At 38.6% G+C, this 17451-nt stretch overlaps 1 protein-coding gene across 8 annotated transcripts in view; it reads left to right on the plus strand.

The window, feature by feature from the left end:
• LOC309481478 (uncharacterized protein) overlaps positions 1-17451 on the plus strand; it is a 44472-nt gene that overhangs the window by 12070 nt on the left and 14951 nt on the right. The window contains exons 2-3 of one of the 8 annotated variants that reach the window (XM_082146386.1): positions 6150-6234; positions 15562-17430. The gene's annotated coding sequence lies outside the window, so the exon portion shown is untranslated. Of the gene's footprint in view, positions 1-6149; positions 6235-11462; positions 17431-17451 lie in introns of those variants that run through there. The other 7 variants (XM_082146385.1, XM_082146391.1, XM_082146392.1 and 4 more) reach the window with 7 other exon arrangements.

The following is a 17451-nucleotide window of genomic DNA, read 5'->3' on the forward strand; positions in this document are numbered from 1 at the left end:
AATATAAACACCGCTTTTCATGTTTTTCAGGTAAAGGCGGGCGTACACAGTGCGAATATTTTATTTTATTTATTTATTTTTTTTGCTGTTTTACGAGCTTGCCGTTGATCGCGTAGAAATCGGTGATGCTCGCATGGTCGTGGCTCGCAGCGTGTGAGAGGAATTACGAGCACCTCCCGATAATCTTTAAAAATGGACAATTCGGGGAGTCGGCCCGATTTTCACCAGCGTATAGGCTGTCCCCTATTGCCAAATCATACACAACCACGTCACAGGCTAGGTCGATGGGTGGATATAGCTCAGTGGCAGCAACCATACAGCGTGCACACACACACACACACACACACACACACACACACACACACACACACACACACACACACACACACACACACACACACACACACAGTGTCTCTCTCTCTCTCTCTCTCTCTCTCTCTCTATTTATGTTGAAAGGAATGGCTAATGTTCTCTTTTCAACAAATCATTTGCACATACATTTCTGTCATTTTTCTATCTGAAGCTATAGTTGCCTGCAACATTGAAAGCTCCGGTTTCTGTGTTTAGCACGAAAGCTCACGTGATTGCCGCCGGCTCGCGATAAAATTCGTGCAGGACAGTGGTGCCGTGTACCAGCTGCTTTGACGCGATTATCAGGTTAACTGACTCGTAACGTGTGCAATATCTCACGACCTCCCGAGTGTCTGAACTCGCACAGTGTACGCCCGCCTTAAGTCTAACAGTAATTTTCAGGTAGAGAAAATGAATAATAAAATGTAAAATAGCACTGCATAGTCTTCACTGTATAATTTAAATATAGAGTAATCCTTATTAAAGTTAGAAAAGTTATTCAGTCAAGAGCAGTGAGTGATTTCTTTTTGTTGTTGTCCTTTTTTTGTTTGATTAACATTAAAACAAAGACAGCAGCAGGTTTATTAGGCTGCTGTCACTTTAAGAGCTGCACGGATCTAGTATGCTGTTACACGTGAGTTTTATTTCTGTACTTTTTTTATGTTCTCTTAAGATCTAACAGGCTATGTTTACAAGGACAATCGCCTAGACCGGAATTTTGTTGATGTAATTTTGTGTGAATTTATCCGTTCAAGCACAAGAAGACATGAAACAAAGCTCAATTTAGCATTCACATATGGGTACGTGTATGGGTCAGTATGGGATTTACCTGTTAGATTCATAGATGTAGTAGGCTCAAATGGATCGCTTATACAGAATCGCTTAAAGGTGACATATTATGCCTCTTTTCACAAGATGTAATATAAATCAATGGTGTCCGCAGAATGTGTCTGTGAAATTTCAGCTCAAAATACCCCCCAGATGATTTATTATAACTTGTCAAATTTGCACCTTTTTGGGTGTGAGCAAAAACAAAACGTGTGAATCTCACTCATCCAAAATCCCAGAAATAACCAGTAGCGCGGAGTGCAGCCTTACATGCTCAGGAAGAGGTTGCAACTTTTAGACGGCACCTGGACATTTCTGAATGGTTAGTGGATACATTTATGTAGTTGATATGTCACCTTTAAACTAGTCGATTTGGTGTTTGCAAAATTTCTGATGAAATGTTATGGAAATTAGACATGGTGCCCTAGATATGGGGGTGAATTCTACATAATCTGTGGAGAGATGTAACTGCTGCACCTTCCACATTTGGTCGTGGTGTTTCACTGTGGCCAAAGCACAGATCTGTGGTCAGTCACCCTAGTGACTCAAATCAAAATTGGAACTGAAACTGAAGTAGCTTTTTGGAAATGTATGTTGCCTAAACACATACTTGAAAAAACACAAAATATCTAGATGAACAGAAGTTTCAATGTGTATTTCTGTTGTTTGTACGGATGTTCATTGGCGCTTTGCTGCTCATGCATGCAGCGTTGAGAGCTTTTCGTGTAATAAACATAAGAGCAGTCCCTAAAAATAGGATCCAAATGTACTGTTTATAAAGCAGTTTCCCATATTGATTTTTCATGGGTTTTATCCATATTGTGAATTATTCTTTGCATTGTTTTTATGTCGTAACAGAAAATTACCAGAACTTGTTTAGGACTTTTCACGTTATTTTTGGTATCAGCATCTCTGTGCAATTGTCATGAATTTTGTCAATGCCTAAAATTCGCATGAAATGGAAGTTGTGATAGTCTTTCTTCCCTATTGTGATGTATGTGAAACGGTTTCTCGAACAAGAACAAATGTTGGGCGGGGCTTGATTTATCTTTAGGTAATTGGATGGTTGTGGTTTGCTATTGGTGGATTTCATGTGAGTGACAGGTTGTCAGTAAACACATCATCAGAGAAGAGAAGAGATGTCACTGCAAGACTTATTTTGATTAAAGATTACCAGGCACATGAATTAAAAAAAAAATTATGATGTGCACGGATAAATAATTTATATTAAACACTGCAATATTCGACAAAAGAAAAATAAGAATTGTCCATTTTGATTAGATGGTGACTTTAATAAACGCATTGCTTCATCTACTGTAGGCCTATAGGCCTATTGTATACAGTACATTTGTGTGTGCCCTCAGTGAACACTGTACATAATGTTGAGGTCACAAAGCTCTCTACAGAGTCATTTTATTTCAACCACGTTATCCAAATATTGTGACCAATATTTAAAAATAATCAATTATTTAACTAAATTTTTACAAATTGTACAGATTTTCCCTCAAAATCAGCACAGAAAGTGCCAAAAACAAAATCCAGATTCTACTTGTGTCTGATGGTGAAACTGACAGCACGGTTTCCAAATGTCTACAGGAAAGTGTACAGGAAACAGAAGTAATTTTGAATGTGGAATGTGCTGATGGCCAAATTGTGAACATTTCACCTGCTCGACCATTTCTACTTTGCTTTATTTTGTCATCGGTCCCCACCCTTATCCTGAGTCACTCACCAGGAAACAAAGCCAGCTTCATGTTGTGCCACAGTGAAATCTCACTGAAGTGCACATCCTCAATAATGTGCCATTAACGGTTCGTTCTAAAGCTTCTTGGCTTAAAGGGGACCTATTATGCCCCTTTTTTACAAGATTTAATAAGCCTCAGGTGTCCTCTGAATGTGTCTGTGAAGTTTCAGCTCAAAATACCCCACAGGTTCTTTATTATAGCTTGACTTAAATGCCCCTATTTGAGTGAGAGCTAAAACACACTGTTTTGGTGTACACGTGTATCTTTAAAATGCAATGAGCTGATGCTCCCCGCCCCCATTTCCAGAAGAGGGCTGTGCCTTTACAGCACATGCTTCAGATACTCGGGTCAACAACAAAACAAAAAGTTGCGTTTATGAATTACACAGACGGCAAATGACAGTATAGCTCTGGTCTGTTCAGAGATAATGGTTACTTTAGCCACATTAGCTATACAATTTGCAAAGATTCACAAAATGTAAAATGCGATAGTTCTGGATATGAAGTTGGATCACAAGCAGTTGGTATTGATCCATTTGATCCAGTCACATTCCCTCAATAAATAAAATGAATCCACTGCGTCCTCGGTGCTCAGATGCCAGGAGTTTATGGAGACTCTTATGGTCATTATTATTACAGCCAACAACAGAGCAGTTATAATGTTTATGTAGCTGAGACATATCACTTGCTGCTCTAGTGGGGATATAAACACGGCAGATTGTGTGTGGCTCACTCAGGGCGGGATCTATGCTAATTGGGCAGAGATCACCACTCATCGTGGGCGGGGCTTGCCCTAGGGCGAAAACTGGGACACCTCATTTTGAGACACTTTTTCTGTTTCATGGGGATTATAAAAAAATATATAAAAAAAAGAGTGGGTGAATTTTTTACCAGTATATTAGGGAGGTTGTTTACACACACTGACACACACTGACGTACAAGCATCATGTAAAAGTGAATTTTGCACAATCTGTCCCCTTTACAAACAAGCCAGTCAGACTTGTAAAAGCACATTTTAGCTGTAATCTCTCATGTACGAGAATCACACCCGAGTTACCTCACACCTGATTTCAAAAGATTGTGACACTAGATATTATTTCATCACACTCTTCCGTTGTATTATGAAACGCATAATGGGGATTTCTATTTGCTAAAAGTACAACTGTAACTCCTCACTCTCCCATTACTGTGTAAACTGACCCCTTTTGACCTGAAGAGCACCAGTAGTTGAATAAGATTTAAACCTTATCTTGTGCTACTATTGTGTAAGTAAGCAATGAGGAAAATGACATCTGACAATTGAGTAATAATCCAGGCTAGGTAAATTGAGGTCAAGCCTCCCTCACAGATGGGTGGCAGTAAAGCTGACATCTCTTCTGCTAGATGCTGATCTACTCATCGAGTGTTTCAGGTTAGCAGTGAAGGGGAGTAACTGAAAGTTTCATCTCAGTTACTTTAAAGGTGCTGTAAGTGATTTCTGAGAAACGCTGTTGAAAGTGGATCAGACCGAGCAGTACAGCACACTTGTAGCCAATCAGCAGTAGGGGGTGTGCCACTCATGATGGGACAGAGAGAGAGTGTGCCAATCAGCAGTAGGGGGTGTGTCCACTCATGATGGGGTGGAGAGAGAGTGAGCCAATCAGCAGTAGGGGGTGTGTCCACTCATGATGGGGTGGAGAGAGAGTGAGCCAATCAGCAGTAGGGGGTGTGCCACTCATGATGGGACAGAGAGAGAGTGTGCCAATCAGCAGTAGGGGGTGTGTCCACTCATGATGGGGTGGAGAGAGAGTGAGCCAATCAGCAGTAGGGGGCGTGTCCACTCATGATGGGGCGGAGAGAGAGTGAGCCAATCAGCAGTAGGGGGCATGTTCACTCATGATGGGACGGAGAGAGAGTGTGCCAATCAGCAGTAGGGGGCGTGTCCACTCATGATGGGGCGGAGAGAGAGTGTGCCAATCAGCAGTAGGGGGCATGTTTACTCATGATGGGACGGAGAGAGAGTGTGCCAATCAGCAGTAGGGGGTGTGTCCACTCATGATGGGATGGAGAGAGAGTGTGCCAATAAGCAGTAGGGGGCGTGTCCAATCATGATATATATTATGTCTATGTAGTATTGTACATGTTCCCCACTAGATCCATTTGTTCGACCAATGTCAGATGTGAAGTATTCTCGAAACCTTTTTGAGAACAATCATTATATTTTGCAATACATTTTTATGACAGTAGTGGTGCAGAAATGACACATTTCACATTTATTTGCTTTTTTTTTTTTTTTTTTTTTTTTTTTGATAAATATTTACTCTGGTTTTTAGATATTTTAGACATTTTTGTATGGCCCTATGATTTCTGCGATGTGAACGGAATACAGAAAAAAAATTATTTGGAATAAAATGAAAGAAAATTTTGGAGAGAAATGTTATTTCATAGAAGCCCTATTTATGTAAATAAAAAAATAAAAAAAATAGATTGAATGTTGGTTGCTATGTTTTGTTAGTATCTTATTTAGTCTGTCTTGACAAACTACAGTTTTGAAATAGCTTCCCCAGAATCAGCTGTAATTGCCCTGCAAAATGGACTTCCCAGGGTATTTCACCGTCTTAAGTGACATTTCAATATGAAGGGAGCGAAGTTCGAAGGGCACTGCGAACAGCATTGGCATCATCCCAATACTGCAAGAACGTTGACTAAAGGTGGAGAAGAGTTAAGGCTCCACCATATTTATAAAGTTCAATTAGTCCCAGGTGTAAGTTGTGCATTACATCACATTTACAACGCAACTATCATGATTACCGGTAATTAAGATAAAAGACTAATATCTAATATAACAAAATTGCATTTATTTTAATTTCATACATCACGTTCAGACCTTTCAGATCACTCAATTTAGTGCTTTCAAATATAACAGATTATATTAATTGAAATTGAAAAATACACATTGATCTATACAGTACATGCATAAAAGTATGATATTTATACTATATTTATAGATGTATATTATCTCTATGTTTGATGTTGCTGCAGGGTGTTGTTCCGTATGAACACATTTTGTCAAGTGAAGTGAACTCTAACAGATACCCCGTGCTCAGGGAATAGTGAGCAGTGAACACTGCGTAGGGAAACCCTGTGGATTTGAGTTCTAGACGTGGTCCTGTGTCTTGAACTCATAATTGAGTTTGCGTCAGTATTTGAGTCGGCCGCTGATCCGTGTGTGATTTGTTTCTCACAGAAAAAGCCACAGATGGCTCCCTGCAGAATGAAGACTGGACACTCAACATGGAGATCTGTGACATCATTAATGAGACCGAGGAAGGGTGAGAGACCAACACACACACATAAACACATGCGCACAGATCTTGCTGATGACTCACAGTGACTCTCACGGACTCATTCAGAGCAGACTGACTGGGAATGTGCTGTCGTAGCGTCGTGCTCCAGCAGTAATGGGTTCTCACAGTTCCTCTTAGACCGTTTACAGCTGACGTTGAAAAGCATAAAACGTCTGAATTTCTTTTGAAAGAAGAATGTTTACAACTAGTTTTGTCTGCACAGTGAAATTCAGTGCGATCCAAAACTATTGTCTTTCATTTGATGTAGGGATGCACGATACATCTGCCACCATATCGTATCGGCCGATATATGTTCATTTTTAAAGTTATCAATATCGGCCCAATAAGAAAATTTGGACAATATTGTAAAGCCGATAAATATTCGATTATTTCCTTCAGCTGTGCACTAGGGCTGCCCCCAAATAGTCGACTAAACGTTAGTCGATATGAAGAGGGCTTGGTCGAATACATTTTCATTGGTCGGTTGGTCGCAAAAAAAATTACGCAATCAGGGGCTGCGCACTGCGCAGTCAGTGTATGACATGACATCAAAGCAACGAGAGATCAACGAGATCTGATAAAGGATGAACTAAAAATGTACTTGGCAGATTAAACAAAGGTTGATTCGGGACCATTTTCGGGTGGAAAAAAAATTAACATCGATATCCAAAGCTCGCTAAAGCAGCTTCCATTAGAGCGCATCTTTTCAAAGGCCGGCTTCATTGTGAACAAGTCGAGAAGCTCCCTTCTTCAACAATGTGGACAAGCTGGTGTTCCTCTCACATAATATGAAAAAAATAAAATCGAATTGAAAGCTTAGGTAAGAATGCTTAATTTCCTTTTTGTAGTGTTTCTGTTTGCTATCCGTTAGGCTATATATATAAAAAAAACCGGGTAGGCCTATTTTTATAACGGGTAGGCTATACAAATAAATAAATACATATTATTTTTATTTATTCGTTTTTATATAATGCAGAAGTTGTTTTTTATTCTGTAAGAAAAATTAGTCTGATGTTTGCAATTTGTTGTTTTAGGTCAAGACTCATCCGTCGTCTTAATGGCAGTTTGCGGCTGTGCTCTGATATTTTTGATTTGTATTAGTGTTCTTTAAATTATTCGTTCCACATTTTGTCTTAAATATAGTTGTTCTAAACAATTTAATCAAATACTTAGGCTGTTGATTTGTTTGCCGCCTTCTTTTTTATTCTAAGTTTTGGCGTTGTGCGATGTGCCATGTGCATTTATGAAATTGTTCGTTTTTGTTCATTTTCCTTTTGAACAATGAATTTTCCACTGTATTTTTATACCAAACAGCGTTTTTGCTACAGTATTTATTTGGGTTTTTTTGCCTTGTTTTGTACTAGGCCTAAGTTACTAATAAGTTTATTTAATTTATTTTAAAGAACGAATTTTATTTTATTCAAAACTGTTTTTTTGTTTGTTTGTTTGACATGTAACTGTTACAGTTTGTATTTTTGATAATAAATTATTAAAATGCACAGGCAGTCGGATTGCTGTTTTTATGTTAGGCTATAATTAGCCTATAACGTTCCGGCCACTGATTTTTGTGTCTGTAAGCGCTGTATACTTTAAACGCTTTACTATTCTGTTTTAAGCGCTTCATTTTCATTTTGAACGCGCTAATATCATGCTTTAGCATTTTCTGTCATATGGAAGTGTTAAACTTCAACTTGGACTATACCTTTCCTTGTATATACGCAAGTTTTTATATTAATATCATAAATGAACGATTATTCGACTAATCGCTAAAATGCAGGAGTGTTAGTCGACTAGGAATATCTTTAGTCGGGGGCAGCCCTACTGTGCACTGTTGTGATGGTTTTCAATTGCTTGAAATATGATTTGAATCACTTCAAAAAAGGAAAATACAGTTAAGTGCAACGTGCAGTGCAAGTCTGTCATATAGGCTACAATTATAATGAGAACATTATAATTGTGTGCTTTGGACGTGGCTTTTAATGGTGAGACTTTTGTTTTTGTGATCAGGCTCTCAAAAAAAATTCGGATTTAGATTTATCGACCGATATATCGGTTATTGGCTTTCAAATATAGAGTTATCCATATCGGCCAAAATGTTAATATTGGTGCATCCCTAATTTGATGTATTAAATGATGTACACTACCGTTCAAAAGTTTGGGGTTGGTAAGATTTTTTTTTTTAAAGAAGTCTCTTCTGCGCACCGAGGCTGCATTTATTTAATCACAAATACAGTAAAAATAATAATATTGTGAGATATTATTACGATTTAAAATAATTGTTTTCTATTGTAACATATATTAAAATGTAATTTATATTGCTATGATGTAAAGCAGAATTTTCAGCATCATTACTCCAGTCTTCAGTGTCACATGATCCTTCAGAAATCATTCTATTATGCTGATTTGCTGCTCAAGTTACATTTCTGATTATTATCAATGTTGAAAACGGTGCTGCTAAATATTTTTGTCACTTTTGATTCATTTAATGTGTTCTTGCTGAATTAAAGTATTAATAAAAAAAGAAAATAAAAAATCGTACTGACCCCAAACTTTTGAACGGTAGTGTATATACTCATGAAATCAGCTCAGTGAATACGAGTGTGACTGGATCACTCCAGACGAATGTTCATACCAGGTGTAAACAGGTTCTTCACACAGAGTCACGGTGCTTTTCCTGCTCCATATGATTCTTCACTTTCTCTTTTTCTCTCACACTGTCGTCAAACTGGCACTACAGGCTTGTCTCTGTTCTGTGTGAGGGAACACAGGACTCTGTTGTGTTGTTCTTTGTTTGAGCTGGTTGTTTCCTGTTGTATTAGAAGTTGTGGGTGTTTTCAAGAATTTAAACAATCTTTCCTGTTGTTAATTATGCATTCAATTATTTACATAAACGCCCTTTTTTAAGCAGATTATGCCAAAGAGTAGATTTGGACTTTGTAAGAATAGTCAGGTCTGATATGATTGATAGAAAGTGACCATCAGTTTTTGTTTTTTCCCCCTTCAGTTTTGTTTTTCAGTTCTGCCATTTTGTACTTCCCATAATGCAAGAGATTATTACTACTATAGTTCCTCTTCTCCATTCGACCTTACGGCACATGATGGCTGCATCTGAAATCGCATACTTCCCTACTATATACTTGGTGATAAGCAGAATGTGAAATTAGTATGTCTGAATTCATAGTATAAAACAGAAGACTAAATCAAATGGACACTTTACTTTTCGTTATTTAACGGTAGAGAATTTGTGAATGACATTATGAATGTAGTACGAACAGATTACATTCATACTAAGTAGAGTAGTTTGGCAGATTAGGCAGGTAATGCGATTTTGGATGCGGCTAATTGCTTTCCTCCATTTCTCCAGTCTAAAGTTTGAGTCATGAGCAAAGTCCCTCTTAAAGCGTAACTCTCGCCATAATGCAACCTAGGGTCTTTTTGTTCATCTACCCGAGGCAAACTTTCGTTTAAAAGCATAATTAGAATGGAAACGCCACTTTTAAGTTTGACCGTATTTTCGTTTTTGGTCAAATTGCAACAGAGTGCTTGGGGCACGACTATGGTAGCATCAAAATCGCTTTTTGTAAAACACTAAGAAGGCTCGACACAACATGAAACTTTGCTTGAAGTATCACCGGGGTCTCTACACATGAACTCCAGCATTGAGAACATTGTTTGTGTACACAGAGTTTACTAAAAAGAAAAATTTTGAACAACTCACTGTAGCTGTTGTTGTTTCCGTCCGCCGGCATTTTGTCAGTCAAAAATAGTCGATCTCCAAATGCAAGGTAACAGGGAGGAGAGTAAAGATGGAAAGCTCCTAAAGCTTAGTTCCATATAAATTCACCGATAATTTGTTGTTTTGTCATTAGTGAAAATCAATATTGATCGCTAATGGTTAGCGCGCATAGTCTTTTGCATCACAAACACAAGGCATTCAAACATGAACGCGAGTTAAATTATTTTAAAAGTCTTTAATGCTGACAGAATCATCCCGACTCAGGTGAACTCTGGACTCTGTTCGTAACCACTCCTCTAGCCCGAGCGATCTTCCTTGTATAGTGCCCTCTGGTGGACAAACTATGCAGCGCCAACACTCATAACATGGTTGAAGGGTGTTTCGTCCGCTTTTATTTTATTTTTTAAATATTCATTTATTGGCCATTATAAATGCCGATACCGATAGTTTGAAAAATGCCTAATATCGGCCCGCCGATATATCGGTCGGGCTCTAGTATCCATCTTTGATCTCGCAGGTGTCAGATCCACTACGAGAAGAGAGATCTGTCCGGCTTGCCTGCGCTTTTTTCACTCCTCCTCTCACTGCAGCCGCCTACTCTCGCATACATTTCAGGCGAGGCAAGGCGCATCTCAAACAAGCCTACTGACACGATAGTAAAAGGTCGGAAGACCACAGTTTCACGTGGAGCATTTGGAATTTTTTTCTCTTGAATTACCGCGGGGTGTGAATTGTACTAAAAAAACGTTGCCTTATCTTCTCTAAAAAGCGTGCCGCCCATTCAGCTGACATAAACCACAATTTCAGTAAACGAAAAAACCTATTCAGTGATGAAACAAATCTTGTGCGATGTCCTGTCCTAAACTGCCGAGATAATCACACAATGCCTGCCATAGGCTACACGTCTGCTAATGACATGTCCGATACGCATAATGACTCCTTTGAACCATTCACTTTAATGAAGGGTTAAAACAACTGATCTGTCCAACACTGAATTGGTGTATAATAAATAAATAAAAATCGGTAACACTTTAGAATAATCTTCCATTTATTAAACTCTAGTTATACATTAGTTAACATACTATTAATAAAGAGGAGAGGAAGATCAAGGGAAAAGGAGAGATCTGAGAACTCTAATCATGTGTTTCTATAATGGAAAATTCTTAACTAGCGAGTTAGAGTAAGTGTTTCGTCATCAGATCTTCACTGTGACTGAGTGTGAAGCTGCTGAAGTCTCACTGGCTTCAATCAAAGCAGCATCTGTCTAACATTTACAATTTAGGAGTTACAAACTTAGTCTATATGGAGATATCACTTATCTCTGCTTATATCTTTTATATCGATTACTCTCAATCATGTAATACTTTGCGCAGTAACTTACATCATTAGAACTAAAAAATCTGTCACATTCGTGTTAATGAATTAGCCTATATATATATATATATATAAACATCAACAGATTCTAGTCTCTTGAGTTTGTATCACAACACTGTTAATTTTTTTTTTATAGCCTAGGATTTTTCCAGGTTAATAATTGCATTTCTTTCACAGTATTTTCCGCTGCACTCTGCTGTAACATTTCACAATTACACTACATATATATATATACACTACATTTAAAAAAATACAGTAAAATCAGTAATAAAGTGAAATATTATTACAATTTGAAATAAGTGTTTTCTTTTTGAATATATTGTAAAATGTAATTTGTTCCTTTGAACAAATGTAAATGATGTGTTTTCAGCATAATTACTCTCTTCAGTGAGTCACATGATCATTGACTCCACATGACAGTCTTCAGTGTCACATGATCCTTCAGAAATCATTCTAATATGAACATTTGATGCTCAAGAAACATTTATTATTATTATCAATGTTGGGGGGCACAACGAGGGACACAGTCGAATGCCTTCTCCAAATCCATAAAGCACATGTGGATTGGTTTGGCAAACTCCCATGAACACTCCAGGTACCCTGGAGAGGGTATAGAGCTGGTCCAGTGTTCCACGACCGGGACGAAAACCACACAGTTCCTCCTGAATCCAGGGTTCGACTATCGGCCGAATTCTCCTCTCCAGTACCCTGGAATAGACTTTCACGAGGAGGCTGAGAAGTGTGAACCCCCTGTAGTTGGAACACACCCTTCGGTTCCCTTTCTTGAAAAGAGGGACAACCACCCCGGTCTGCCAGTCCAGAGGTACTGTCCCCGACCGCCATGTGATGCTGCAGAGGCGTGTCAGCCAAGACAGCCCCACAACATCCAGAGACTTGAGGTACCCAGGGCGGATCTCATCCACCCCCGGTGCCTTGCCAACAAGGAGCTTCTTACAGTTTTTTACAATCGCGCTATGACAATTTTTTTCAGTACTTTTAACAAATTTCCTAAACTCTTAACGCACCAACACACCTACAACACACAATTGGCAAAACAGTTCATTTCATGCTCAAAAGCACACATTGTAAACTAAACTCCAACACTAATTTTCAAAATACAATAATACACTAGCAACAATACACTGTCTACCAAAACACTGCAAACATGTCTCAAAATCAAATAATTTTTCAAAACACTAACATACGTTCTCGTCCAACAGGAAGATTTAGTCAATCATAGCACAATGTCATAAAAACACTAACATCAGATGGAATTACAGAAACTGCATTATTTTATATGTGTCAGGTATGCCCTTATTGTATTGATCATAGATTGTGTTTTGCACTGCAGGTCTTTTTAAGTCTCTCTACATTTTAGTTTTGTTGGGTTTAGGTCTTTTGCTGCAGAAATTTAATAAAAAAGACCCATCTCAGAGTGCTTTACAGAATGTACGGTTACTGTAATGAAAAAACGAAGACAGAGACAGAATTGCTGCAATAAAGACTTTATTTGCAAAAGGACATTACTGCAAGATAACAAAAATATGCAATATAGATGCCATTTATTATGTGAAAATAAAAAATATACGAACAGAAAAAGCACCAGAAGAAAAAAGAAAAAAAAGAGTCATCTTCTAATCTGCCCGGTCTTCTGCATTTGGCCACATGTATTGCCACATAATTTTGCATAATTCAATCAGCTGTTTCTCAGTAGCAATGGAATAAAATACAGGGGATATATTTGTGTTTCAATTCACAATATAAGCAGCTGTTTACCTTGACTTTAGCCTGTAAGGTTAGGTTTAGAACACGGTGTTATCTGTTCTGACATACAGTGTTAAAGCATTGGTAAATTTGGCAGTAAAAATCCATTGTTTTGGTCTTGTTTGAGCTTGTGTGTAAAAGAAGTTCAAGCATTTTAAATTTGTGTTAATTGTATGCATTTTGTGTTAAAGCAACAAGAAATGTGTTAATAGTATAGCTTACACAGACGGATGTAGTGCTAACTGTGTTAAGAGTTTTGGAAAATTGTTAAAAGAATTGAAAAATCTGTCATAGCAATCGTAAAAAAACTGTGACTTCAGCTTGGGTGATGGACGAGTCCCCCTCGGAGGGGTGTGTGTCGGATGTATCGGTCAGATTGAAGAGATCTTCAGAGTATTCCTTCCACCGTCCGACGATATCCCTAGATGAGGTCAACAGCTTCCCCCTCCTGAGGCGCCGGACGGTTTGCCAGAATCTCTCCGAGGCCAACCGATAGTCCTTTTCCATGGCCTCACTGAACTCCTCACAGGCCTGATTTTTTGCCTCCACGACCACCCGCTTGGCCTGCCGGTACCCGTCAGCTGCCTCAGGAGTCCCACAAGCCATCCAGGCCTGATAGGACTCCTTCTTCAGCTTGACGGCATCCCTTACTTCCGGTGTCCACCACCGGGTTCGGGGATTGCAGCCTCGGGCGACGCCTCGGTCCTTGATAGATTGTGTCTCATGGGCTTCTGAACCGCTCTTAGTCTGACCCGTCACCTGGACCTGTTTGCCTTGGGAGACCCTACCAGGGGCATATAGGCCCCCGGACAACTTAGCTCCTAGGATCATCCGGGTACTCAAACCCCTCCACCAAGATAAGGGGGCAGTTCAAGGAGGAGTGTAAGAAAATTTTGTAAATTTTAAAGTTAAATTCCTACCTGGTCTCATGGGAAATACGTACCTCTGCACACTTTTTTGCAGCGCCACAAATATGTACCACCCGGTACGTATTGCTACAGTTTTGAAACACAAACGTCCACTGGGGTCGCAAAAGAGTGACATTTACACAAAAAAAGTATTCCTTTTACAAAGAAGAAACAGCACTGCATTGAGTACATTAACAAATAAATAAATAAATATAAAACAATAATAATAAAACAATTAATTAAACATTTAAACAATCAATGAAAAGTTGAAATCACAGCTAAAGAGTGACATTGTTTATTCTTATAGCAGTTTGTGACGTCACGAAATATAAACTATTGATTCGTGTTCTTGAACACAAATTTCCCATTTTTTTCCTGTCACTCAGCACGACTTTCGATCTACTGTAGCTATTTCAATAAGCTATATTTTGTGTCTGCACCACGTTTTTCTTTTTGCCACTCGGGAACATTGTTTGGGTTTTTTTCCCCTCATTTGTCATTATTATTATTTTTTACTTTAAGCGCTACATTACTCAACATTTAATCAGAGATTTTTTTGTCATTGTTTTTATTGATTTATTCTGTAGGCTTCTCATCGTCAGTGATTCATTCCAGTAAAAATATAGTTAATATATTCTACCCGTTAATTAACGAGACTGCAGAGTTGTGCTACGGCTATTGCTTCTAAAAGTTGCTGTTTATTTTTTGAGAAATACCGTTTTTCTATCGGTTTGGTGTGTCAAACCTAACAGTAATCTGCAGAACCCATGAGCCTTATCGACCGTTATGACCATCAGTTTTATTTGTTTCTCCTTCGATTGTGAGAACGGGGATTTGTTTTGGATAGTAATTTAATTCAAATAAATGTAATACATTTAATTTAATTAATTAGTGGATGCCAGCATTACCCGTGATCCGAAGCATCCGTTGCTATGGAGACGTACCCAGTCCGCTTTGGGATTGGGTGATTTCTTTAGTGATTTCATTTCTCATTGCGCTCTGCCAGGTAAGTTACGAGGTTCATAATAAGTAATGATCACGTTTTGCTTAAATATTATAATTGATGCATTTCTTTGTCATTAGACTCATGATGTGTCAATAATAACAATATAACTTGGCCTAACGTTACTGCATAAATCTGGAATGAGAAACCCCAGACAAATGTCACGCGCCTTTTAACAGTCATACAGGAAATAGGAAAAACATGACTTTACATGTGCTTGCAACTCTGCTGCTGTTGCTGTTTTATCAGTCAGTGGTTAGATCAGCGTAGCAGACAATAAACGGGACAAGGGACGTCGCGTATGGGACAAATCAATTAGGCCCAATATACAGACGTCCCGGCTAATAGGTGACACGTGACAGTTGGCATTGGCAAGTGGCTAGGTTAGCCAGTAGTACTAACCCCCTTTATAGTAACAACCTAGTTTAAGGAATTCTAACGTTACAATTGTGCCTCTTGTTACTGGATCTCATGTTCCAAAAACAAGTTGTATTAAGGCTTTAATGTCATTTTTTACTTCATTTTAGAGATGCCAGGAAGTTCAAAGAAAATGTGCCCAGGGTGCAACACCCTAATAAGTGTTGCATACAAGGCTTGCCCGCTTTGCAAACAACTGCAGCCATATAAAGCAAAAGTTGCAGCGAAGAGATGCAACTTTCAAAATAAAAAAAATGAATGGAAGGAGTCAGTCAAGAAAAACAACAACAGGACAGTTGTTCTCAATAGCAGCCATGTGTTGGTAAGGTTAGGTCAAAGTTCAGGATTCTAATAGGAATTTATGAAGTTAAGTCAATTAACACAGTAAAGTTTAACAGTCAATAGCCATGTTTCCATGTAATTGTCAAGCGAACTTTTGAAATGTTTCAAAAAAGTATAAAATATCAATCAGGTATATTTCTATCAACTGTGTTGGAGGGAATTAATTAAGATCCCGCGAGGGGATCCTCCCACACTGAAGCTGTCCCTAACCCGCCCCGTTTCCCACCAGCTTTGGCCTGCAAACAACCCACCCCTTAGGAGATGGGACCTCGGCACTATGGGGGCCGTTACCGGAGAAAGACTCAGGGTCCCGAGCAACACCGCCCAAGTGGTTTCCCATACACCACATTTCCCACGCCGCATGTCAGATGGGGATTTAGTGCTGGGCTCTTCGCTCGCTGCTACTGAGGGTTTCCTGGTTAGTTTCTTTTCCCCCGCTTAGTAATGTGCCTGACTGCGTAAACAGCTAATCATTGATGTGACTTAAATGTTCTTTATGTCAGAACTTGGGCAAAGCTGTTACCATGTTCCATTCAGCACATTAACTCTTTTTTGAAAAAGACAAAAACCACCTCAAGCGACCGTAAAATGTTTTTGCTAAATTGAGGACGTTTTTTCCCCAAATTTTGATGGAAACATGGCTGGTGAAACATGTAGTAGTAATGAATTCCTTGATATGAGTTGTACATTTAATATGACCATTAAACAGTTGTCATGAAATTAATATTTAAATTAAATTATTGTATTCGGTGCATGTTTTTTTTTATTTAATAATGTTTTTATTTCAGCTTGACAAACTTGCTGCCCTTGATTTATTAATTTTTTCCCCATACTACTTTTGGGGAAGAAGTGCAAAGGAAGCTTGGTGGCCGATGTCATCCTAGGAGGGGATTATATTTTGGATCCTGATTTGCTTCAGAGGGTTAAACATATGTATGAAGCTGTGCTAAAGAGTAAGTCTTTTTTTACAAATATGAAGCTCTGGATTAATCTGAAAACACTGGTAACCCTAAGGAACCCAAAGCAATGTGAACCCACAAGTATCATTATCTTTATTTTTCTATTGATGCAAAGTATGAGCATTACTTTCAGCCATAATAGGATAAAGCAGCATGTGATCACCCAATTGTTTTCTTTAGCAGTTAAGCCAAGTCAAAATGCTAGATAAAAAGTAGGCAGAAAATCTAGAATGCTCTGATCAGACATTAAGAGACAGCATTACCTTGACTAGGAACTCGATGACTATATTTGTTGATATAGACTGTAGATAATTAATTTTACTTTTTAATCATAGCATAACACACCTGTAATGTACAAATCAATCTTATTATATATACTAGCCTGTTATCATCACTCGCCCGCAGGTCCTCTTCCTTGTGGTTCAATAATTAGTCATAGGCTATATGGAATAAAGGGGCACTGAGATTAAGGCAAACCGTTTAATTTTTCTTGTGTGTGATGTTTGTCTTGTCTGCAAGTTCATTTTCAAAGACAGAAGAAGGCCACAAGTAGCACAGAAACTACAGCACCTCCAGAAGCCACTGAGACCAACGGCACTCCAGAAGCTACTGCCACTGAGACCACAGGCTCATCAAAAGCCACAAGACCCTGGGGCCAGAAAGCAAAAAAAAGACAAAGTGAAGTATATTTCCTTATTA

Source organism: Leuciscus leuciscus (genome assembly GCF_965113295.1).
Source record: "Leuciscus leuciscus genome assembly, chromosome: 1".
Classification (NCBI taxonomy): domain Eukaryota; kingdom Metazoa; phylum Chordata; class Actinopteri; order Cypriniformes; family Leuciscidae; genus Leuciscus; species Leuciscus leuciscus.